General features: G+C 43.7%; 1 long non-coding RNA gene and 1 pseudogene across 1 annotated transcript in view; both read right to left on the bottom strand.

Annotated features, from left to right (window-relative positions):
* LOC129385681 (uncharacterized) overlaps positions 1-26,913 on the bottom strand; it is a 140,858-nt gene that overhangs the window by 7,551 nt on the left and 106,394 nt on the right. The window contains exon 2 of the long non-coding RNA XR_008613164.2: positions 24,140-24,649. This is a non-coding gene — a long non-coding RNA (uncharacterized lncRNA). The remainder of the gene's footprint in view (positions 1-24,139; positions 24,650-26,913) is intronic.
* LOC140219461 (putative nuclease HARBI1) lies at positions 9,660-18,339 on the bottom strand (annotated as a pseudogene).

Raw genomic sequence — 26,913 nt, 5'->3', positions numbered from 1 at the left:
AATATTTCGGGGTAGGGAGCTTGGGCAGGGATCAAACGTTGTTAGAGACAGCATACAATAAAGACTAGTGCAAGTGACTGTTGCATCCTGGCGGCTATACCATACTATATTTGGGTGAACATAACATGAAACTGTTCAAAATTTCAGGCATCGGAACACGCCTTGCATTATATACTGGTTCACAAAATGAATATAACAACTTTCTTTTCCCTCGCACTTCAAACAACAGTAAGCTAAACTACTAGGCACCCCCGCAATCACTAATGTGCATGAAGCCATGTTTGTTGGTGCCGCAGGCCTTTCTGCTGTGCTGGCTGTTCAATTACTTTTATGGAAGGGAGGATGAAGTAGCTCTTGCCAATGTAACTAAGACGTCAACAGTGATGGGTAAATTGTGGCTGCGCTTGCCCTTCAGTGCATTTTGCAAAGGCAGCCCATAGTAACAATGGGTAATGCCCCCAGCGGGCATCTTATTTTGTACGTCGTTTCCCGTTTTTCCCGCTGTCATCACTTGCCATTATATGTGCAATTTTTTTCTTTTTTTCCGAGAGACAGGAAGTCCTCCCTGACGTTATTTACATGTAAATATAGTACACCGTATGGCATAAGCGTTTTGGTGCTATCACTGAATCAAACACATGACTGTGCTTAGCAGCAACACACCATAACCACTGGGTTTGCACTTCGTGGGCAACTTAAGTACGTACTCCAGCATAACGCTACGGGTAGAGAAACATATTTATGAGCACTCTACAGCGAGCTGCAACACAGCCAAAATAGTGGGAAGACCAGCATTACAATTCTCATTCTCTTCCATACAGTAATTGATGTCTGTCACAATTCTCACCGTCTAGTGATATTAACCCAGCCGAGTTAAAATATCAAAATTTACAAATGCCATTGGAACAGTTTTCGACTACTGGAAACAAGCCTATGAAGCAGGTATATTTTTAGTGACTTGCAGCGACTTACAGGATGGCCTAGTCAAGAATCATGGATGCCCGAGATAGACTACATAAAGCCTCTGTGCAACTTGATTGCTCGTTGCAGGGCTAGAACGTTAATATTGTACAGATAAATATTAGGGATTATTTGTGTTGTTTACGTGCTTCTACCTGTCCTCATATTTATTTTACAGCAAAGTTTTATCATCTGTACTTCATGTAAGCCTCCTCTGATACAAGTTACCATGGTCAGGGATGTGTGGTGCTACAGTTGATTTTTTTTCTTCAGTGGTATTAGTATTACCAGAGTGAATGCTCATCTGAACCTTCTATATACATCTTGTCACGCATGGTAAATTGGTGTATTTATTCCTTAGGCAATCAACCAGACTAGTCTTTTATTTCGCAAACAATGATCTTTTGTCAAGTATAATTATGCATACTGTGATGTCTTAGCTTTTGCTTTTCAGCTGTGCTTCCTAGTCACGCTTTGTTACAGTTATCTAAGCTTTAATTGCACATGTCTAATAAGTATTAGAAAATTTCTGAGAGAAGCTTGCGCATTAAATTTTCTTATCTGAGGCAACACATTTTGCTTTTTACATGGTCAAAAAAAACTGCACCCACATATTCATGCTTGTGAAAAAGTGGGAACAACACACGTGTCAAACTTTATTGGAAGATTAAAAGTGAGTACATCTTTCTGGTGTCTTAAATCTGCAAACCCCGGTGACAGGATACAAGCAAGACAGGTGCTCTTTGCTCAACAACAGTATCAGCCAATGGAATTCGTTTCTACTGTCTAAATGTACACATCTTGAAACATGCTACATAGAAAATCCGTGAATAATGATGTACCATCAACGTAAATTTGACATGCAAACAGGAAACAACCGATCATAACGCCTGTTACGTGCAATTACAAAGTGCAACGTGTGAGCATACTCTAGCCAGTTTGTAAGCACAGAGCAGTGCCAAGTGAAATCTTCGCCTTAATGTCTTTAAACAACTGACCGTCAGTGAAATCAGTCATTTGGCTGTTATCTCTGTTCTGAGTAATGTCTTCAAGTTGGCTGGAAAGGGCAGCTGCCACAGATGTATCAGCAAGGAGAGAGGAGATTTGCTGTTGGAGTGGCAACGTAAAAAAAGTGGCCATCAAGGAGCATTTTGCGGCCACTGTACATCTTATGACAGATTAAACAGCAGCCCTCAACGCTGTTTCTTTCTTGAAGTTTTCCTAAAGTTACAGCCTGCCACGTCAGGCATTCTGCGCAGTAGAAATGAAACCTCGCGGCTTTGGCACCTGCATCAACATACTTCTTCAAAAGGTATTTGGTTTCAGGAACGTTGTTCCTGTCAAGAACGTACGCGATCAGCTTCTGGAGAAATTCGACGCCATTCCAGGGAAGCCCAAACTCTATAGCGAAATTCACTGTTAAAGCAAGCAAGTCTTGCAGTGGGGGACTGTTGTGTGCATCTTCATGGTCACCATCATCTTCTGAAGAAGCTCTTCCAGTATTGCTCGGGTCACCAGATCGGAAAAAGTGATCTGTTCTATTGGCAGCGTCACCAGACACTTCTGAACATTCACTGATATCAGAAAACTGGGATAACAGTTCAGCTGCATTTTGGCCATCATCGCCTCATTCTGCTGCATAGCTGTTTGTGTGAAGGGGTGTTGCGTCTGGGTCGGGTTGCTGTAGTAGTGGCGTAGCAGTTTACAGCGATACAGCAGAGGCACTTTGTGCACCTGCCACGGGCCGGTCACATGAATGAGTTCCTATCAAACGAAATCTGGCCGTCTTCGGGAGATCCGCGACACTAACACCACAACCAAGATAGCATTTCCTCCGCTTCAACTTCGACACGTAAGGCTTTATACGGTGCAACGTAACGTAACGTGTTTACAAACTGATTTACAAACGAAAATATGGGGTAGAATGACTGCAGTCGCTCCATTTAACACACTATGGCACATGCCATCCAGCCTCAATGTTCTTCAGGGCGAACCACAATCGGATACATACCACAGCAATCCCCATGACCACAGGGCTCCCACGACAACCGAGCACGAAACACAGCCCACACAACATAACGTCAATGAAGATGGCGGCAATCTGTACGGTGAGCGGTCAATATTTACAATAAAGCTCTAGCCAGACAAGAAAAAAAAAATAAACCTGACCACAAATAGATATCTATATCACACATTCATAATCAATATATACTGTCACCCAGCTGTACTTGATTATTTCAGTATACCCTAAAGGCCTTCAATTGGATGGTATTATGCCTATTTGCTTAGCAAAAAATGTTTGCCTGCAGTTTTGTTTATTGCTATTATACAAAAATTAGCTTAGGTCAACTGTTGTGAGCAAATGTGTAGAATAGCGTGAAATGAAAAAATAATAATAAAAAGTCGCTGAACCGAATATGGCCTCGAAGTAATTTGGCCGGCGGAGGTGATATGGACATCATCAGCGTCATGGAAGCCGATGTGTTGCTTATTGCATATTTTTGCCATCGACCTTTCCAATTTTTCGTTTGCCTGTCGTCATCAGTGGTTGTGTTCTCGATCGTTTGTCTTTTGTTCGCACGTCGCATAGGTCAACATATATCGCTGAGCTTTTGTTCCTTTTAATAGTCCCTTGCCTTCCGAATTTGTCTATAGTATCAGCCGCCCTCTCTCTTTGGCTGATTTGTTGTATTTTATTTTAATTACTATTAGTGTTAGGTCATGTTTGCACTTGTACGCTTCGCTCACAAAGTGGACAACCATCTACATATCGTGCACATCGAGAGGTTCGACCCAAATGACGAAACAGATTTTCACAATAGACTGCTATATTCTGTCATGTGGCAGGACGACGTCAACGAAGAAAACACAGGAACTTGCAGTGGGCAGATCTTGATGTTGGACCATAAGGGGCTAATACTAACGTTTATAAACGTGCTTCTATTTCTCTGCTACTTGTGAAAATTTTGAAGTCGCTCGCAACATTCACATATCTGGAGACCGTGCTTTGCGAACAGAACCATTTCGGGATGTAACCAATTACTTAGAAAATGTTACACTCGCATGTAGACAGCGTGCAAGTGATTGTAGATCTTTTTAATTAGCGCTGATTCATTTAACGGTGATGATCACCTTTGGAGCTGGAATGCAGGACCGGTATAAACTAAAGAAACTACGCTGTATCTCGAAAAGACATACGTAAATGAAGACATGCGAAAATATATGGCAGTAAAGCAGATATGCACATGTGTGCAAATAAAAATAGTAAAGCAACATTAATACTGTGATAGATGGGTAGTTGATCGATGGAGTTATGGTAATATTATGCGGGTGTAATACATTCACTCATCTTGCTGGTTAAATAAATATTACACCACCGGACTGCGGCTGCTTTCACAAACTTCTTCAAACCGTACTCTTGGCTGCTAGGAGGTTAGGTGAAACTTTTTAGGAAAGCAAGAAACATAATGCTCTGTTTCTTTTGGTGAAGGCACACGAGACGGCTTGGAAAAACGTCAGACGGCAAAGGGGGTGCACATTCCAAAACTCTATGTGGACGATGATACAACCGAAGATGAAGAAGACAAAAAGAAACAAAGAAAGGTAATGCTATTTTACCAACTGTCACAGGAGTATAAGCCAAATACATCAACAAAGTATAGCATGCATTGTTTGCACATTTCGTTTAGCCTAAATTGACGTTGTACTGCTGCATACACATGTATGAGTTATCGGATAGTAGTGCTGCTCCACCAATAGTTTTTCACGAGGGAAGTGTGATGCCTTCTTTTTTTCTGTCTGTAGAGGCGAAAGCATCATCGTGCTGCTGCAAAGACAATGGCATAAGAAATTTGGGAATCAAATGTGAAGGCTGCATTGATAAACAACGATTGTGTTCCAACAAGCCAAGTTGGACAAAGAAAGGTAAGCGCAACTTGAATTTAGTAGCTAACTGATATGTCTTGCGAGGCTGACATTTACCTTGCCTGCAGGGCGCGACATGGACACCAACTCCGTCGAGTTCGTCGTGTGAAAGCGACTCGGTTTGTTCCAGGAGCGAGTTGCTTCAAGCAATAAAAGAAAAAAATTTGGAAGCAAGGAGCCCTCCATCTCCAGAAACAAAATCGAAAGCTACTTGAGCAAACATTCTCATTGCAACGCTGCCTCAAGTCACATATTTAACTGTAAGTGCCTCTAACTATGGTTTCATGCTGGTGTTCAACGTTGCATTGAAAGGAATGCACACTTGACAATAACAAGTTTATAAAAGGCAAATCAAGTGTTCCAATTATTGTTTTAGTGGAAGCAAGATTTAAATTCCTTCTATCTGGTGTGCCTGCAAGTCCTGCAGGCTCTGAAAGGGCTCAAATGCTACTTGAAGGGGATGACGAGAGACATGGCAAGCTGTGCGGGGCCCAAGCAATGCAGCCATTCAAAGGGCCGTTTTTAGCTTTACATTGCTGCTGTTGGCTTATGCGCTTTTTAAGAAGCATGTTCATCTTTGATGAAAACTGTGGGAGAAATATATATATATCCTTTTGTATGTTCCCCATGCATATATGCCAGACAATTCGCTAGCGCTGTGGTATATTCCAGATGCTGAACCCACTGCATCACAGCCTGCCCAGACTGAAGGTAATCTTATACAGCATAAATTTGTACTGCAAATGCTATTCATATGTCATAACCATTCACATCATTTAAATGTGCATTCAGTGAAATGTACACTGCATTTCTTCGTGTGAATTCCAGAGCTGTTATTGGGACACATTCGAGTACGATTGAGTGCTCCTTGTGGTTTAAGCCAGGGGTCCACTTTTTTGCAAAGGTTTAGATTGCATGACCTCCTTCCAGCATATCTATTGCCATAAATCATTGAGAATTTCAGGAATGGGTAATGCTTTGAATCCCAGCAATCAGGTCCCTGTCGATGCCACGGTGCTTGTGCCATTGTCACAGTAAATGACATAGCTTTACATGTGGCTACATGTACATATTCAGACTATGCTTCCATGACTGGTAGTGTGAACGAGCACTAAATTTCTAGTAAATGGTTTACTTGAGACCGAGGCATACATATACACTGAGGATGCACGTGCGCCTTCACAAATGCCATGGATATTGGGAAGACTTCTTGCTTTGATACATGAGAAAACGGGCACAATATTGTGTTACACCAGAACCACTGAGACAATTGTTTTTCTGGATGAGCGAGGGACAAAGGGCACCTAAAGTTGCAGTCATTGCTTCTACAGCTATTATTCTTGTTACTTTGACTTTGTCTCGGCAAAACCAAGGTTTGTAAAAAAATAGACTGCATCCACATGTGCTAAATGCAACACTAGCCACTTATTACGTCTTTTCTCCACCATGATAACACTTGCTTAATATAACCTTCAGGCAGTGGCCCATCTGGCTCACTTACTAAACAACTGCTTTCTTGCAATTCCCATAGGGCATAAAATGGCATGTTTTGCAAGCATACATATGTTCTATCTGGTTGTGGACACTGTGGCGAATTGTTTTTGACTTGCATGGGGCCAAAAAGCTACCATAACGGTGCAGTCTTCCAGCATCTTCAAGACAACATTATGGGCAGCACTGTCGCTGTTGTGCTGTACTTGCGTAAAATCTTTCACAGTTTGAGAGGTCTGACAGAATGTGTTGTTAAAGTAGTTTTTTTTTTCACTCCCAAGATGGTCAAAAGCAATATGTAAGCGTGGTAGTAGTCCACTACCAGATAGGACGCACGTATTCTTGCAAAAATATGGCTTTTAGTACTTCTTGTGGATTGCAAAGCAGTTGTTTAGCGGATATCACAGTTCTTTGGAAAGATCTGTGCGAGCTAGTTGGGCCATTGCCTGAATGTTAAATTAAGAGAGCATTATAATGTCAGGAAAGAATGCAGTGAGCAGCTTCTGTTTCATTGTGGCACATTTCGGTGCCAACCATAGGTTCAAGCATCTTAGCTTTGCAAGAACACAGAGCAATAATAAGATTAGTAATTGGAAGCAGCAAAAACTGCAGTTAGCTTCACTTTGCCGCTTCTTCTGTCAGAAAAAGAATTGTCATTTTTAATGGGCCATAGTCTGTGCTCTGACACTGATACCTGTGACACACGGGCGAGGTTAATGCCATTAAAAGTTTGAGATCTTAAGTTTCTTAATGCCATTACATTTTGATCGTGCATACAAGCGCATACTTAATGACATTAAGCATTGCGATGGCGATAGCTGCGGTGAAACGGCTAAGTTTGCTTGCCAATCGGAACACAATAAAATGTTATCTAGGAAGTAGACGTTTAAAAAATGGCATGAGAAACATTAATCGGCATATTGTATGTAGTTTCCTTCAGGAATTTTTGTTGCACCCAGCCGTAATCTGTTTGAAGCCAAAGCTAGCTTGACGGCCAATCCATAGCGTAGCCAAAGCATTGAAATTGGAAAAATAGCGCTCACAGCTTCAAAGCTCTCAAGCAGCGATCCTGAAGAATTTGACGGTGTGCTCCAGTTTGTTCAGGCGTATGTGCTTCTTCGAGTCAAGCTTCGTAGAGAAATTCGAAGGCTTCAGTATGAGACCAACAAAGCAAAGAGCTGCCACCGTGCATTTGAACAGCTTCTCCTGGCTAACGCACTCACGATTAGTGCTCTAGCCATGAGTAGACGCAGGATCGCCTGCTCATCTCTACGAAAATAAAGAGCTCCTTTTAAAAAAGTGAAGAATATATTCGTTGTTTTTATCTACAAGTTTGCTTAATATTGTGAGAATATGGTCACTACGGCCACGGCGGGGACATCGTAAACGAGTATGCATTCGACGGCCAAGTGAGTTGTAATAATTGTAAAAATGCACTACGCCACAAGAAAGAGCAATCTTTTAAAGAAAGTGAAGAATATATTAATTGTTATTCACTAAGAATCCGTTTAGTCTCGTCAGAATGTGGAGACACTGGGATCGAGAGTACGCATTTGATGGCCAAGTGAGTTATGGGGACGCACTACGTCGCGATGGCATTAAGCTTTAATGCCATTAAGCATGTCCGTGGCACCCTGCAAATGACATTAAAGTTTAAGGCATTAGCCAGTTAATGTCATCTTCTGTGCACGTGTGGCAGGGGTATGACAGTTTTTTGGCACAAAAAGTCTTATCACTACCTGTGGTATTTAAAGGCATATGTGTTTTAAACATATGTACATGTGCCTGAGTGCCACTCATTGAATATAGGCTTCTGTCTCACTCCTCTTGTTTCTATTATTTAAAACCTGTTAGAATGTCATACCAACAAGGCCAGATATCAACTGTTGTCTGCTAAAAACGTATCTTTTTCTGCTTACAGCATGAAAGCTAAACTTTTCTTATAGGGAAGATGGCTTTGTAAGTTATATTTTGTTGCTTAACCACTGCTAAGCAATTTGTCAGAGAATAATAACAGAAGTATTTTGCTCATATATAGCACAAACACCGCATGTGTTTAGTGCAACATAGTTCCATTGAAGCGTTTTACAAACGAGTCAGCTAATTACAGCTCGCCCACTCCTTTCATGTTTTTCTGTGCCCGCTGTTAGCCTGACAATTTCCTTAGGGTGTTATGTATGTAAACAAGCTAAATTGTCAGTCAGCTTGGTTGTGCCATATGTGTTAGTGGTAGAAGAAACCTGTGACGTACTTGTATAAGTACTGTAAACAAAGTTCAACAAGGTCAAGCAACGCGTAAAAACTGAATGGGAATGCTTGGGAGGTAGTACTGTTTGGAGGTAGAAATGAGAGTAATAGTTTTTATCTTTAATAAACATGGTAAAAGAATAAAATGCACTGGCCTGCTCGTAGCAGCAGAACCTGTAGCCTCTATGTGACACTCTGTTAAGCTAATTTGGAGGCTGCCCCTTTTCTATTTTCATGGGTTGTGTGTGTACACGTTACGTAAACTAGTCTGAAGACCATTGCAGTTTTGTTTTTGCAGTTTCACTTAAAGGATGGCTTCTGTATTTCTGGTGCACAAGCGGCCAAAATCTTTGCCAATAAGAAAGGAACGCTTTTGTGCAAGGACATAGTACAGGCGCTGTGGAGCAACACTGTCCTTGCCACAAGGAGCGTCAGTGGGAATGTAGCCCCCAGGAAGAGCGCATTGGGCGAGCTGCCGAAACAGTGGTTAACCCCAAAGAAGGTGGATGTTGTAGCGGGTAAGCTGTCACAAAATGTTAATGCCACCACTAAATATGCAGCTTTGGGTTTGAATGCTGCAGCTCACTCAACAGTATTGGGTAGGTTGTGGCTGTAGTAAAACGATGGAAGACAGCACAGTATCTCTTCGTTGATTTTCATTTCTTGTACTGCCTCTACTTTACGCTGCTTGGTGGGAGCCTAAGAACTTTGTGCAAGGCCCTGCTACAGAATCGGACAGCATTTTTTCTCTGTGCTTTTGTGTGTGAAAATGTAGTTCTCAAGATGTGCTGATAGTTTTCATCTATGGGAGTGTCTTGCGTTGTTATATTACTATATTTTGTAAACCAAGAAGTCAAAGCAAATGATTTCAGAACGCTTATGTTCACACTGTTAGCGACGAATGAACACTGGAAGACTTATTAACAATCATAATTTTCAGATGAACATCTATGAAGTAATGATCATAAAATTTTAGTTACATTGAAGTGCACAACTTCTGGAAATGCATAACCTAAGTGACCTTAAGTGGACTGAAGTGAGTTTCAACTGAACCATTGATGAAAGAACACAAGGGTCGTGTTGAGGCCTAGATTTTTGGCACATTGAAAAGTTTGTTTACAAGGCCAAATTATTTGTATTAAAAGAGCATGCCTTTATTGTGGTGTCACGGGGATGAGCAAGTGTAATTAGCTGAAGCATATATACAAATTCTGCCTAAATTAAACAATGGTACATTTGCCACTTCATTCTTAAGTTATGCTAGTGCAGATAATGTAATTTACAGATAAGAGCATTTGTCATAATGAGAATATTTTCTATATTGCGCTTGCATCACTTTATCATTGTATGATTTTTGAACTTCTATTTTTACTTATGCAAGAAACATTGTATTGTTTTCAGCTACAATCCAGCACTGCAGTAGAAGAACATGGATGTCTGACACACTGAAGAATTTGTCACGTCTCCTTACTGAAAAAATACAGGATGTTTCGAAGGCGCTTCGAAAGGTGAAACTCAAATAAAAAAAAAAAGCTGAACTGCCCTTGTTGCGTGAAATCCATAAGCAGAAGATACCTTTGGTAGGCTTCTACTGTGGCCAGTTGCAATAGGGACCAAGTGGAACCAGTTGCAACCTAGTTGCAAATTTTCACCTGAGTTCTTAATGGAATACGAGTTTAATACTATTTTTTATTTATTTATTTCATAATACCCCTAAAGGCCTCCGAAGGGGTATTACATAGGGGGAACCGATACATGAAGAAATGCGAGCTTTGCGCGTTACGGAAAAAACAACTAAAGTACACAAAAGTTATACAAAATTTTTACAAAAGAAAACACAAAAGTTATACAAAAGTACGATACCTAGCAAAATACACAAGTAAAACAATATACAAAATACATTAGCCAAGTGAAACTTGGATAGAAAATATAAAACTGCCTGAGAAAACAAATTAAGGGAGTTAAATAGGCACAATGTAAAAGAAGTAAAACGAGGTGTTGCTCGAAACTGCGTGAATGCAGTTATATTGCAGTTATATAAACTATATTACAATGCAAACTTCAACTAATTTCTGAATGATTTTCATGCGTACCTTGCATATTGTGCAATGACCCTCGCTTCCCTTTTTTCTTTCGTTTTATATAAGGCACCATGTACCAGCTCGACAAGACTGAAAGAGCCGGAAGAGAATGAAGTGCTAAAGGGTACTGGGTTGTGGCGACCAAAAATCGCGAAAAAAACTTTTTTTTTCTTGCATTTTTGGAATGTACAGCTATTATTGCATCTATATTGTTAATTTCATACCGATAACATCAGTATTTTAGCCGCAGTGACGCCTTATACGACATGTACTAGCGGAATTTCAGGCGGAACTTGCGCTGAAACGGCATATTTTCCGAAACGCGCGCCTGCTTTTCCACGTGTGCTAGCGCGGAGATCATGGTCTCATTTGAAAGAGGCGACTTTTCCCTTCAAATTCCCGCCAGAACGGGCCCCATTCAGCCATTGGCCACTTATAAAATGCGCGGCAAAGAAAGGTACTAGAACGCCCTCGTATTCGTCACTCGGTGCATGTGACTTGAGCTTGCCTCCCGATTGGCGGAACTGCATGGCCATCGTCTGCTCCGCGCTTGGAGCGGCGCACTGAGGTGCGCCATCTTGCCCCAGTGTCAACGCGATATCTGAAACGGAACGCAAATTTCGAACGCGGCACAAGTTTGGTGCGCAAAAAGTGGGACGGACACTCATCGAAAACTTCAAAAAACGCTGCTCAACACTGCAAAACGCTCAGGACGCCACAACCTCAGCGACCGATGCCGAAATCGTTGATGCAGCAACGGCAGGCCTAACGACGGCATCGGCTGCTGCGGATACTGTGACAAGTCCGCCTGCCGTTGACCCTTCGACTCAGCGCTCGCGTACGGCAAGATACGATCTACCGGCAACCCTCCAAGCGGGAGGAGGAGGAAGCGAAAGCCAAAGCAAAGCTATCGGAGTTGTCTTCCGCTCCAGCGACGGAGAGGAAACGCGAGTGTGGGTGACAGTACCGACGATGCACTTCGCCCGCCTGATGGGACTACGTTAACGATTGTGGATTTGAGTGCCGTGAACACTTTATTAACATTTGCGAACTGCAACATCTGCAGTGGTGCCTTATAAATCGTCCGAGACGAGCGGGAATACGGACTCGCTGTGAAGCTGCGTTTTATGTGCGCAAATTGTGGAGAGCTTGCGTCGGTGTGGAGCTCGCCGCGCGTTCACAGTGCTGAACGAATGAAACCCTTTGCTGTGAACGTTTTGGCTACGCGTGCCATGCAGGCAACGGAGAACCGACAGACCGCGCTCAATGACGTTTGTCTCGTTGATGGGCATCAGACGTCGGGCTCTTCACACGAAAACGTGCCAGAGCTACGTGAAGACGAAGTTGACGCCAGCGGCCGATCGCGCGGCGCGTAATCTGACGAGCGACTGCGCGCGGTCGGTTCGCGAACTTTACGCCGAACTGAACGTGGGTCATACTGGGAACATCGTTGTGTGCAAGGGCAAGGGCCTCAAAGGACATAATGAAAGAACTATGTCTAAATCCGAGCGAGCAAAGTCGCACCCTCATGGCCGAGAAAGATAGGCGTCAAATGACAGCATCAGCCAAGAAATGCAAAGCATCAGAAAATTTGCGCTAGTCCCTCAAAAAGCGGCACACCGGGGCTGGGAGTCAGCAGGACTACATGCCTGGTGCCTACTGAGCTGTTACAGCTGTAAATTTGTAAATAAAGTAGGGTTTCGCACGTTTTCTCACTTTTCTCAAAACATGTTTTTGGGTCACTTCACTAGACTGTCGAAGTGATATCTCATGATCTAGAACAGCTAGAGCACTAAATCTTTCTTTAGCAGAAAGCCTAATCTACATATTACAAATTGCTGAGAGCAGAATTTCAAATTTGTGCGTATGTATATTTCCATTTTATGAATTTTCTTTTGCTGTGGTAGCCTTAGGTCAAGGAAAGAATTTTGATCACCTGCAGAATGACTAATTAAAATTTCATTTGAAAACTTTTTGCAGCATTGCAGTTATTGTACATTATAGTATCTAGCTATGCAATAATATTCACTTTCTGCTGAGCAGTTTTTTTTCCATTGTCTCCGGAAACAATAGAGTGGCAGCACCGTCAATCTCCTGAACTAATGAACCTACAAGAAAGATTATTGCATATTTGAAATCAGCACGAAAAACTAAGTAAGCTTGTATATTTTCATCAGATTTGGCCATAAGATGCAGGCAATAATCTCCACAACCCATGTCCCCCCTTAAAGGTGAGTTAATTTTGCTGAGTAATCCATAACTTTTCTGATCTAAGGCATAGAGCGTTATTTATTCTGTTCTATGTTAGATCTTTCATGCATGGCTGGCCTTGAAGTACACTGCTTCTTCATAGAGGCAATAAAATGTGAGTAAAGAGTTGTTAATGCATACCAGATTAAAATGTACGAATGGTTAAAACATGGTCGTGACAAATTACCAACCCAGTTTCCATAAGGCTGGTTGCTTAATCGATAATCGCAGCCACTGTGCTATGCCAGTAGTTATGGCAGTGCACTGTTGAGCTCGAGATCGCTGGTGCGATCCCTTGCGTGGACATTCCAATGGGACGGAATGCAAAAATATGCTCGTGCATTGTGTGCACGTGAAACATTACCAGGAAGTCGAAATCAATCGGGAGACCCCCACTACGGCTTGCCTTATGAGATCATGGTTTTCGAAGCATAGGGCACCATAATTGAATTTTGGTCCGTAGTGACTCATCGTATACCTTACAGTAGGTGCTATCACCCTTTTTGTTGCGTAGTGGTTAACTGCGCCTCGATTTGCATTGTGGCTAATGATGCGGTACGTCGCAAAATATACTAGGCCTTTTCGAGGTGCACGGAGAACGACTTATGGTGCATCCAGACGAAGGACCGAATACGGATTTGCAGGGCTGGACGGAGCGTCACATGACCTCACATCAGCGATGTGCTTCGTCCGCGCCTCTTCCGTGAGCCACGCGGACAGATCCAGGTTCTGGCGGGGTAAAGCTGCAGCTTTAACGGGCCAGGAGAGAAGTGTCTGGCAACCAGTACACTTCTCTCTTGCTCGAGGACAGCTGCATTGCAGTCAGCATCAGTCCGTTTGCTGGCGCCTGGTTTCAGCAGTTCGTAGCTCCTGGTGTCGTTCACTTCTATTGAACAATGAATTTGTGCAATGACGCCGCCTTTTATTTCGTCCACATGGTGGAAGAGTTTTCCATTTTGTGGGACCTCAGTCGTGCAGATTATGCGGACACCGTAAAAAAAACAATCAATCTGGGAACACACTGTTGATCAGATGAAGGAGAATTGGCCAACCTACAGGCCGTACAGCGTCAGTAAGTGCTTTGACATATTCCAGTGCCTGAAAAAGCGATGCGATATTACATGAGACAGTAGGTTGCCTCTTCCGTGACTGACATTGTAAACAATGCAGGGGCCTTATTTTGCAGCGGTGTTATTGGTCCATTATAGGCCGTTCTAAGGGAGCGGTACATCGGACAGACTTTATCGCGCCCGTGGCGCTCGTATTTAGTCACGCCGGATTGTACCTTTCTCGGGCTTGTCGGCCCTTTACCTCTAAAATAACATCATTGCTTTTCCCAGGGGAGCAGTAGGGGTAGTGGTAGAGACCAGGCCTGCTCTCCTGGAACGGTATCTTCGCTCTTGTCAGGCTTTTCGCATACTGCTCTCTGTGACTTATGCATGCTGCTATGGGAGTGTTACTGATTACCCAAATTTTTCGCAGAGGCGCTGAAGAGGTTCTTCGACAATAAGAAGAGAACATACCGGTTGAAGCAAAATGGAGCACACGAAGAGTGGCCAACCCGCCAGCGATGTCTACACAGGCCGATGGAAATTCTTCAAGGCATTGAAATTTCTCGATGCGGTGAAAGTTAAAGTATGCCACTCAGTAATGGGCCATGCTCTGCAAGAGGTGGCTGAGCCAGAAATGGTATGCTTGTAAAGGCAACCGGTTACTAATCTCTTAAAATATTAAATTTTATTTCAAGATGCATCTTGTACCCGAAGGGCCATTCAATTGTGTTCAATAATGTACTGCACGTTTTGTAGCCGTATTCGGATGCATCCAATATAACGCGTTATCAGAGCGAATTTGGTCCTGCCAAGCGTTAATGTAATTACAGTAAAACGTTGTTGCTTTGTTTTGCTGCAGGCAAAAAATTTCGTTCTTTTACAATTTATTTGAGTCAGAACCCCTTTGTTGCAGCCTCCTGTGTCACAAGACACTCATAAGACACCAGATGCAGCCGCAGTGGATGAGGCTGCCACAGTTGATGACGCTGTCCTAGATAATGAAGGCTGCACCACGGAGAGAGAGAATGAAGCGCACACCGACCTCTCCGCAGCACCAAGTACATCTTTAAGTGAAGCATCGACCAGAAAAAGACGGCGAAATTGTAATCCGCGTGAAGACGTGGTCGCAGCGGCAAAAGGTGCTCGAGAAAATAGCCGTAAACATGCAGCCAACACAACCTGTGATCACTGACGATGCGTGTGAACACTTCGGGAAGCTTGTCGCTGCGACTGTGCGGGCGATACCCAAAGCAAGGCAGCTGTCATGCCAAGTGGAAATGCTACAGGTGATGGAAAGAAACATGGAAGTTTAATAAAACACAGGAAAAATAAAATGTTCGTTCCATTTCAATGTTGACACTTGTATTCACTTCCGAGGTTTTCTGTAGAAGCTCACATTCAAGTGGGCAAACTGCCGCTGCCACGGCACGGCGCTCATCACTGGACGAACACAGCTTATCATGCACTGCAGCACCGATTCTGCCACGTGACGCTGCTTGGCCGGACAGGAGTGACCCAGCAGGGGTTGGTTCAACTTTTAAGTCTGGCGCACTGATGACATCGTTGCCTAGAAAATTGTGCAGCACACATGCCGCATTGACAATGGCAGTCACCCTCTCTGGAGATGCATTGATGACTGTGTGGAAACACCAGAAGCGGTTCACCAATATCCCAAAAGCGTTTTCGACGATACGGCAAGCCCTTGACAACCTCAAAAGTAAAGGAGATGTTAATTCAGATCATGAATTGCATGGCAGAGGAATTATAAATATGCTACACCACCTGCCTAACACAAAGCCCAACTAATGACTGCAGAAATTAAGGCTTCACTGAATATTAGTAGCCACTAATTTAGGCAATAATAACTTGCTTACATCATATGAGCTTGCATGTAATGAAATGAAACAGTGGAGTTGCTTTATGCCAACATTGGCACATCCCAGTGCAGAATGTAGCATGTGCAGTATGAACTAAGTAACTTTGGAGACATTAGTAGATACAAAAATGCATTGTTGCAGTTCAAGCTTTCATCTGATATCTGCTGTTATATGTGCATATGCATCTTACCTGTAATTAAAGTTCTGTCAGATTTGTGCCCTTAAAAGGTTTCATTAAATTCCGTCCCATCGGAAATGCGTCATCTGCAATGAACACAGGTGGAAGGAGCACATTAGGTGAGCTGGACACCTTCACAAGTTCTGGCAGGCCTGCGCTTCTGTTTTCTATGTCTCTCTGTAGGGGTGTCGTTCGCCAGACTGCAGCGTCTCCTTCCGAGCCTGGTGCACCGACATCAGTATATAAAAACCGGTAATTTGCGTCGACAATAGCGAAGAGAATTATACTGAAGCTTTTCTTGTAGTCCCTGCAAATAGTTCCCGAATTTGGTGGCTTCTTTATGAGTACGTGCTTGCCATCCATGGCCCCAATGCAGTTCGGGAAGTTCCACTAGCAAATCAAAGTGCTCGTCAATTTCTGACAGAACAGCCATCGCGGCCAAACGTCGCTTTCTGCTGGCCTCCATTTTGTCGAATACTCTCACAATTTGCGCAAGAAACTCTTAGACCAGATTGCTGCTAGCCAGCGCAGAGGCTGCGGTCGAGAGTAATCCGGCTCTGTGGCGCTGTCGTCTGCTAGGGCCTCGTCCGCTGTGTGGATGTGCTTGCTTGCAGTCTGACAGTCCGTGGCATAGTCCGCGTCCGCTAAAAATCCGGATTCGGTCTTTTGTCTGGATGCACCATTACCGATAAGGCCTGCTTCAGCACGGTGATGTTACACGGATACACATCACAAATAAACAGAGGTGTAGTGGCGACATCGGCAAAGAACATAGCCGCCGACGGGCTTGCCCTTATCACCTATCGCAGCCAACCCTACCACAGTAAGCATCTTCAGCTAGCGTGGCGCATTGCCGTTTAAAGTGTGCTGTACGCTTTTAATAGGTGATAACCAAAAAGCGCTAGAGTTCTCTACTGCCTCTTTGAGGTGGACTGATCCGAATCTGCGTTGCTTGCAGAAACGAAAGGAGTGCCAATGGGCACGTTGGTTCAAGCTGCACACCGCACTCGAGCACCGTTTGCCCGGCGAGAAATGGCACGTGCATGAAGACAGCTACACCGACGCTCCCGTGCAAACCGCACAAGGACGTGTACGTGACGCTCTGCGCACAAATTGCGCGGAATGATTGGAGCCACGCGGCAGCAAGTACTAAGCTTCAAAGAAACGGTGCCGGTTCTCACTCTACGTACAAGCATACTCACGCACACATCGCTCTTGCCGTACTTTTATCACCTCTGCTGCTTGACTTTTACACCAAGATTAGGGTTTCTGATTGGCACTGGCTGTGCGCTATCACATGGTTTTTGGTTTTGCCAGAGTCGGGGAACTTTTCACCATTGTGCAACATAAGCATCATTGTGCGTATCTTAGGTAACATTTACCGTAGCAACCCATTTCTTTTCGAGACGGCCCTCGTAAAGAGAAATTTTTACTTGCCACTATAGCGTCTACTGCTATTTAGTGCATAGTTATGCTGCGTTTAGCATAATTATGCAGTTAACGAGATCCTGCATATTTGTAATGTGGATCTATGATGTAGATTGACACTGTAGTATTTAACCTTTCGAGTATGTACCTAAATTTTCTTTACGAAATGCATGAAAATTTTACTTTGCATCTCCGTGTGACACTTGAACTGCTGCATGAGATATATCTTGCATGACTTTTGGGTTTGTATGGTGTGGTGGCATAGTGGCTATACTATTTTTCTACTGACCACCAGGTCAAGGGTTCGATTCTCAGCCTAAGCGGTCACATTCCTCTGTGTGTTGCAATGCAAGAATGCTAGTGCGCCGAACTCTAGGTGGCATATTAAAGAATCTAAAGTTGTGAAATATTCTGAAGCCCTTCGCAACAGTGTCTCTGAAAGCCCTTGTGTTGGATTGGGGATTAAACCACATAAATTAATAAACCGTTTTGCTGAGTAAATAGTTTCAATATTATATACCAACATACCTACCTATCTACTTGCAAAGGCTTTGTAATCACCTATAAGTTCATGTCGGTGTTTTTTTATGTTACAGATGAGCGCGAAAGTTACCTAGGAGCAGCAGAGGTGCATGAAAGCCACTCTCTTATTTCTGAGGGAGTGTCTTAAATATGAATGAAGAAAGCATACTGTGGAGTTTCAAATATCTGGGAGAGTTTAAATCCCTAGGAGTACTTAGGCTATAAAGATTGTTCTAACCGACTTGGCACTCTAGTTTTCAAAGCTAAATGACTGCTATAATTGTCACTCATGTCCCTGCAGTAACCTGCTGAATTGGTGCAGCAGCCATTTTGCTCAACAGCATGGTACGATAGCTGGAAAACCATTCTTTACCTTGCTTTGGATATGAATAGTACATGGTCACATATGGGTATCTGTTACATGTCGGATCATTTGTGGAGAAATGCAAAGTGCCCATGTGTGGAGGCTTAACATCTTACAAAGCTTCAGGAAACAATTTGTGTCTGGCACAGCAATGTTTATTACAATTCGTAATGTACATTTGTGGTGTAAGTACCGTTAACTTAAAAAGAATTCTTTGAGCTGTGCATTCCGGCATTAATTCTCCCAAATATAGCTGCATTGCTATGGATGCTTTCGAATAGATGGTGCAAGGGTATTGTCATAACAGCAGCACAGGGATGTCAATTAATACTCTGTTATGTGATGGTCTAGTTCGCAATGTGTCTGAGTGAAAAGGCAGGACCAGTAAAGGTGACCTGAAAATCATTTGAAATTACTGTTGGTATAAGTTTTAATTCCTACTATCCAGTATTTCTTGTGATAATCAGCCTATATTTCGCACACCGAAATAATTATTTCTGCCAGCAGCCACAAGGTATTTTATTAAATGAACTGGCATGGTGTGGTCTCTTTCAAATGTTTGACATTCATATATGCTAGAGTGATGGTATCAAGATGGTGCAAGTTCGAGTACTGTTATCATGCAGTCCTGTGTTTGTTGTACATGCCAACAAACATGCTTGTGCTGCTGTGCACGTTACAGATGTGGCATAGATGGTTAAACACTTGAAAAAATGACAGGCAAAAGAGAAAGATGTGCTTGTTGCATGCAGAAAGGTATGTAAATTACACATATTTTGGGCAGTGTAGTAAGGTGCAAGGCTTTCCGAGGTAGTGTATTTACGCCTCAGGTGGTGTTTAGTCGAAATCTGGTTGAGGCAGATTGGAGAGCAATGGAAAATATTGCCAATTGGTTACCATTTTCAGAATTTATTTACTAGCAACATTTAAAAATGCAAACAAATGAAATTGTGCCCTCAACTAACTTTTGGAAACCTCCCATATCCTGTTGCATCAAACTAGGCACACACAGCCTACATGACACTTGCAGTGAGGTAGAGTCATACCACTAGGCTATACCACTCTTCAAGATATTAAAAGGAACCTAAACCCCTCTAAGCTTTTGTACTTCTAAAATAAACACATTCGTACCATATAAAATGCTCCAGCTACCATTTTTGGTGAAAATAGCAGTGCTGCATGAGGCCGAGAAGCCCCAAATGAAGACATACAGATTCTATTGTTAGGCTTTCCCGATTGCTTAGTTTGTCATTATGCCTTAAGGTCGTGCACATGCCACCATGATTAAAGCTGCCGATTGGCCAGTCAACTAGGGGCGGTAAACATGACACAAGCCGGCTGTGTGTTCTCAGAAGATATTGTGTTAACTGATCAATCTTGAATCTTCCAATCAGTCATCTTCATAAAATGTGCGATTCGGGGACAGTGGAGAAGCTTCTCATTTGGTGTATTGATGCGACCTATAGCTTTCGCTGTAATGCATGGGGTAGGTCAGAATAGGCAAGGATGAGAGTGCTTGTGGGGAGGGTAGCAAAGGTAAGCGAGAAACTGCAACTGCCACCAAGCTCACAAAATTCCTGCAAGTTTGCTATCGGAGCATCATTTAAAAGATCTTGCAGCTGTATGTTCATTGCAGACTGGTACACAGTTGCCGCTATAGAACAAATTCTCAACTTCTGACAGGGGACCCTTAAGGAGCAAAAGGACCACTTGAAGACATTTTTGCAGTAGCGAACCTCATCTTCAAAGCAGTGACTGTGCAGTGCTTCAGGAGATATTTCTTGTTCTCAGAGTCGCAACCTTTGTGTACCCTAGTTTTGGTGTATTTATTTGTGTTTCAAAAGACCTAGCCTTTTTTATGACATAGTAATTATTATTTCAGTGTACAGGTTTGCATAGGCGGAGGCGTCTTGGTGAAAGAAGCTATCCTTAACGGACTCATTATGTCCTGCTAGGGTGGGCCAGGAAAATTTGCTAGAGCCCTTTTGCGTCACCTTTTCAAAGAAAGCAAGCTGAAAGGGCGCACACTGTTTGGTGCAAAAGGCAGCCATGGCCAGAAGGACGGCATTGACCCAGTGTGCCTGAACGCCGTGCTAAGTGAGCATGTTTATTTATCTGATAACATTGCTAGAAAAATATTAGAAACTGCTCTGGTAGTTGTTTAAGTACGCGTAAGCGTTGGGCCACTTACTCATCTCCGCGCAGCCCAGTGTCAATATCAATCTTCATGTGACCAGTATATGACCATGTGACCAAGCTTCATGTGACCAGTATAAACCCTTATCAACCCTCATCGGTCGTTCGCTAATCAGTTTCGATAGCGAACAGGATAAGTAGGTTTAATTAAGATAGAATTAATTGCAGCACTCGAACCCACGACAATTGATGTTAATGAAGGTGAAGGTAATTAGCCAATTGTAATTAAGATGGAGCTAATCAAGGCACTCCAACCCTTGACCTTTGGTCAGAGTCGAACCCTCAACCTTTGATGTTAATTCAGGTGAATTAGGGTTAGTTGAGCAAAGCTGTTGCAAAACCACAACCATGTTTGCTAAGGAGGTATGCAATGCATTATTGATGTTTCAGATGCTTGTTTTGAGCTTGTTCGTTATTCAAACATATGCTGTTGTGTTTGTTGCACGAGTGATTTCAATGAATGTAAGCATTGTTGGCTTCATTTTGCTGAGAGCTTGTAGCCGCTGCCTTACGTGGGTATCAGCCTTTGAATTTTTTGCTTGCTTACAGGGGTATGAGCCATTGCTTAAGGTGGTACGAGCCATTCATTGTTTGAAGTGACAGACAAATTTCTCGTTGGGTAGGCATAGCAATGTTTCTGCATTTAATAATGCGAAAAGCCTTGGCATGTCAATGGTGAACTTCACAAAAGATATAAAACGGCACACAATTTCTCTTTGAAATACAGAATGCCTCAAGTTGTGTCACTTGCATTTGAAAGTAACTCTCTTGCAACGTTTCTGTTAAGGGGGCAGTAACTGAGGGGCAAACTAAACCTGCAGTTAGGTGACATAAATTGGCAGACGGCTATTTTTTCTGTGGTGGACTTACAACAGAACAGCTGACATTAAGCTTCCCAGTGTGTTAGTACGCTGTTCTCATGTTTAAAATAATGCAGTTGTGTTTTCTTCTTGCTACTGGAAGACAGCACACTGTAGTGCGATAATCTCATAAGCGGGCGAATATTTTTTACTACACTTGCTTGTTGCCACCAACCCAAGTGCCACGCAACATTAACCACCCATGATATGTCATGTGTAATGCTCTAACGCTGCAGTTTTGTCAGCAATGTTGATGCGTTTCTCCCCCTATAGGGCTGTCTTATTTTCCGCCGAAACCACATCCTGCTATGACAGCCAGGCTTACAATAGGGCACTAACACTTCAGTAGTGTGGCGGGTGTTACTGATCCAAAATGACACTGTCTGAAGGCATGATTGGTACTGCCTCCCTTTCTGACTTCAACCTTCTCATTCGATTTTTACATGTTTCAGTGCCCCTGAGGTATAGAACCCGGAACTGAACTGAAATAGACTTGTTCTTGCTCAAACCAGAGCTGAACTGGAACATTTTTTTTTACTCCGCAATAAAACAAATAAGAAAAAAATGGTTCTCTGTTCAAATTGGCCACCACCTCTGGAGGTTTTTATGTGTGCATTCCCTGCACTTCAGGCCAACCATGCAACCACATTTGTGAATGCACGAGGGCGCTGAAATTCTAAAAAAAAAATTAAATTATGGGGTTTTACGTGCCAAAACCACTTTCTGATTATGAGGCACGCCGTAGTGGAGGACCCCGGAAATTTCGAACACCTGGGGTTCTTTAATGTGCACCTAAATCTAAGTACACGGGTGTTTTCGCATTTCGCCCCCATCGAAATGCGGCCGCCGTGGCCGGGATTCGATCCCGCAACCTCGTGCTCAGCAGCCCAACACCATAGCCACTGAGCAACCACGGCGGGTTGCTGCAATTCTAGAAGTTAGAATCATTGGTGCAATTTACATGTCACTGCAGTGAAGCAGTCACATTATTAATAAACTTGTGAGCATTCGAAATTGGTTACCATAAGATCGTTCTCTGGTCGTGGTAAACCTTATACAGTGTCTCGGCTATAGTTTTACATATTTAGTTTCGTTATAAGCGATAATTACTTACTTTTGCATGTTTTAAAGTTCGAAAAAAGAACATGCAATGAGAGAGAGAGCTATGGAGTAATTTTAAGCAACGCCCAATTCAGCAGAATTTCACATCCTGCGTACAGGTATCATAGACTGTACAGAACATTTGAAGTCGCCTAAGGTAGATGGTAGTCTGAGTTGGAATAGTGGAAACGACAAGCACGAGGAATTGAGATGAATAATCAACAAATTACTAAGAAAATTAATAAAGGCCTTACCTAATTATTTTACAGCACATATTGCAATTTACGAATTGTAGTCAGTTAGTTTGCAAGACACATTAACTTAGAACTAATTCTAAAGATGAAGACGAGTTTCAAGATATGTGCCATGAAACTTGTGATAAAAACGTACTGTTCCAGTTGCTTTCTCTGCTTTTTTCACAGACCGCCGTTTTAGGCATTGAAGCACAAAAGTAACAGAATGTCCATGTATTGTGATGCACAGTTTCGGATTGAAAATCTCGAAACTGGTGTCATCCTGAAAATTTGTTCCCACTGGATACGCCTTGCAAACCACCATCTACAAATATAATTTGCAGCATGTGTCTTGAATTTATTGGTGTTTGTTAGTATGTCAAATATGTACTCAGACCTTTGTGGAATTTATGTTCACATCTGACTAACCCAGTGCAAGAACAAGAAATTATATCTGTCGCGGGCGATGTTGGGAAATGTATAGTCTAAAAGAAAGGAACCAGGTTATAATAAAATAAATTTTCCCACATCATAAAGATATAATGCGAAAAGGGTGGACGCCTCATCAATATGTATTTATGCGCCGCGATTGCAGTGCTGTCAAATGCAACATGGCTGAATGAAAAGCGCTTTTAATGCAGCTCACGAATACTAAAGAAGTGCCTGAGCAGCGACTCTGGCATTGGCTTTAGAAGTTACACCAGAGGTCGACCTGTTTCACTGCCTATAGCAAGTACGTCAATGTACGTCGCACCTTTCTTCTACCAAACTTGTTCCTCGTGTGGAATTTTCTTCCCAAATGGGCCATCGTGCAGCATTGATGCTAGGGCAATATGGCGGATGGCGCACGACCGACTGAAGCGGGGAGCAGACGACGAGAAAGGAATTCCGCCAACCATATGGCGCCCTCAAGTCACGTGCACTCAACAATAAATAAGAGAGTGCGCTGGGACCCTTCTTTGGTGTGGTAACTGAAGGAATCGAATGGCTGCATAGAGCCTGCGTTGGCGGAAATTTGAAGAAAGAAGACCGCTCTTTGAAATGAGACCTAGATGTTCGCGCTACGATGCGTGAAACGGCAGCTGTGTTTCGTAGGAGAAGTGCCGTTTTAGTATTAATTCCGGCTCAAATTTTGCTAATATCAATGAAATGAAGTAATGCTGGGGCTAAAATACCGATTGAATAGTTTATAAATTCAGTCTGGTTGTGTAAAAGGGGCTGTAGATTTCAGAAACACCATTTTCAAAAAGTCCGTTTTTTCGCTATTTTTTCGTCCCAAAGACCCGTGTTCCCCCTTAAGGGCAGTCGGTGTGTCCACACACACACAGCACACTGGAATAAATGGGCTGAAACAGTCCCGGGTTGCGAGGCTCACGGTTCGGTCGTCATGGCACCATGCGTTCACCCATGCTGGAGCTGGCTGTGACGACGACACGTTCAGGCCCCGTTCAGCACGGCTGTCTGGCTCGGCACGCTCAGGAGCCGCAGTGGCAGCAACCAGGGGACGCCTTCTTCCACATGTCCTCGATGTCCGGCTTGGACGCCGCTGGCGACCGACGTGCTACAGTCGCACGTCCAGCACGGCCTCAGTGCCTAGCTCGTACGCCGCTCGCAATCCACGTGCGGCTGTCGCACGTGAGGACCTCGTCTAGCACAGCAACATCTGTGCCAGACTGAAATGCTGCTCGGCACAGCTCAGGTGTGGCAGCTCAGGGACCAGCGGCCCTCGGGTCAGCCAGCATTTCGAGCACTGGCAGCAGGAGCCCTGGGACGTCCACGCTCGGCTCCGCGGTCCTCCGCACCTTGCCACGGACGTCTCGCCTGGCACAAACACTCGCCTCGTTCAGCCCAGGAGCTCGGAACTGCTGCCCGCCTGGATCGAACACTGCGAGAGCGGCCTCGCTGTAGGGAGGAATAAACTTGTGAGGACTTCTAAATGCTTCACAGCTGCTTTCCCTGCGTTCGCTTCCGGTTTCGACCGTCCCAGACGCGTGCTCTGCAAGACAACATCTAGTCTCTAGCAGAGTTCGTTCCGCCGTCAGTCGAGCGATCTCCTGTTTATGGGCTACTCGCGCTGCTTCCCTGTCCTCAGCTCGTTTATCGCGCTCTCTGTTATGCTGCTCGTCAATCCACTCTCTTAGTTCTTTACCTGACAAGCCAAGCTCCTTGCCTACCGGAATAAATTTCTCCCAGTCCATTTCCGACCACTACACACAAGCGAAGTGTGGCTCTTAAGCATGGAATTAGAGCTTAGTCCTGTCGCGGATGTCAGAAATGGTGGGGTTTAGGACTATTCGGCACTTTTGCTAGTGCACAGCGATGCGGAAGAAAGAGAGTTATTTATGTGCATTTATAAAAATCGAAGCAACCTTTAAAATATGCATATATACAGAGAGTTGATAGCTGTTTAAGGGCAGTCAGTGTGTCCACACACACACAGCACACTGGAATAAACGGGCTGAAACAGTCCCGGGTTGTGAGGCTCACAGTTCAGTCGTCACGGCACCGTGCGTTCACCTGTGCTGGAGCTGGCTGTGATGACACGCTCAGGTCCCGTTCAGCACAGTTCTTGGGCTCGGCATGCTCAGGAGCTGCAGCGGCATCAGCCAGGGGACGACTTGTTCTACACGCCCTCGACGTCCAGCTCGGACGTCGCTCGCAATCCACGTGCGACGGTCGCACGTGAGGACCTCGTCTAGCACAGCAACACCTGTGCCAGACTGAAACGCTGCTTGGCACAGCTCAGGTGTGGCAGCTCAGACCGGTGGCCCTCGGGTCAGCCAGCGTCTCGAGCACCGGCAGCAGGAGCCCTGGTTCCTCGGACGTCTTCGTCCGTGCTCGGCTTCGCGATCCTCCGCACCTTGCCACGGACGTCTCGCCTTGCAGGTACTTTCGCCTCATTTGGCCCAGCAGCTCGGAACTGCTGCCCGCCTGGTTCGAACATTGCGAGAGCACCTCGTGCCGCCGTGCTGGTGCACCCATCCCCTTCTTCGTTCTTCACGGAGCTTGGTGGCCGCTCCGATCTTCTAGTGGCGCTTCGCGGCACTTACATATGACACTGTCAAATCTGGCATTTCGTAGAGTGCTCTACAATTTCCTCATTGCAAGTTTTCGCAAAACAGACTTATGGAGTTGGTTGTTAAATTATGCTAGCCAATTTCTTAACTACGTACCACAAACATTTCAAAAATTTTTTGCTCTATAGAGTGGCCTTAAAAACGGGCATTCATTTGCATGCACTTATAATGCATTTGAGTATTTTTGAGCCTTAGCTAAATTAGCGTGAACAGTTTTTATAATCGCAGAAGTGAAGCACTTTCTAGCGAAGTGGTCACTTTTTTTGATCCAATTGGTATTTAAACGTAGTGCATACTGTCGGTCCCTGCGTGAGAGACGCCCGCTGACCGCTGACGCGCATTGTGCAGGACCTTTATTAAAGTTTATCCAATCCAATAGAAATCAAGGACAGTATTTCGAAGTATAGCTACTATGTATGCTTCCAGAGTGTGATTTGTTTGTTAACTACTTTCCACCTAAGACCAGATGTAATCTTTCTTGTTTTTTTAGTATTTCCAGCAGCTACAAAGCACACTGTCGAGTTCATGTAAAAAATTAGTTTATGTTTTCCTGAAATAATGAACCTTTAAAGGAATCACAAACAAATTTGCACCATCATTTGCTCGTACTACAGTTGAAACAAAACTCGGCGTTTTTGTTACATCAAAGCAAGAAAAGATGCGGTTCGAAGCCTTCAGTGTCACATTTTCTGGGTAGACTCAGCTGCACTGTTTCACAAGTTGCATAGAAAATATTTAAGCATAGTCAAGAGCTTTCAGGTTGATTTAGATTATCAAGAGAAGGTTTGCGTTTCAGTTCTCCAGAAAAGCTGAATTGGAGTAACACCTGTTGAACTCGTGCCTCTTACTGTCCCTGTACTTAGAATCCACGCTGGGAATTGAAGCCAAGGTGGTAACTTTAACAAAAGAGGTTCATTTTCTTCACAGGGGTTAGGGGTTCATCGTCAAGTTAATGTCTCATGTTTGCTTTTCAGAGAAGTTTGTAATTTGAGTGCAGCTATTAGCAACACCTGTTTCTGTTTTAGCCTATATTAGAACTGCACAAATAGCCAAGTTTTTTGTGTGTGTGTAT

Source organism: Dermacentor andersoni, chromosome 7, assembly GCF_023375885.2.
Source record: "Dermacentor andersoni chromosome 7, qqDerAnde1_hic_scaffold, whole genome shotgun sequence".
Classification (NCBI taxonomy): Eukaryota; Metazoa; Arthropoda; class Arachnida; order Ixodida; family Ixodidae; genus Dermacentor; species Dermacentor andersoni.
The sequence above is the reverse complement of the archived record's forward strand: the minus strand, read 5'-3'. Positions and strand labels throughout refer to the sequence as shown.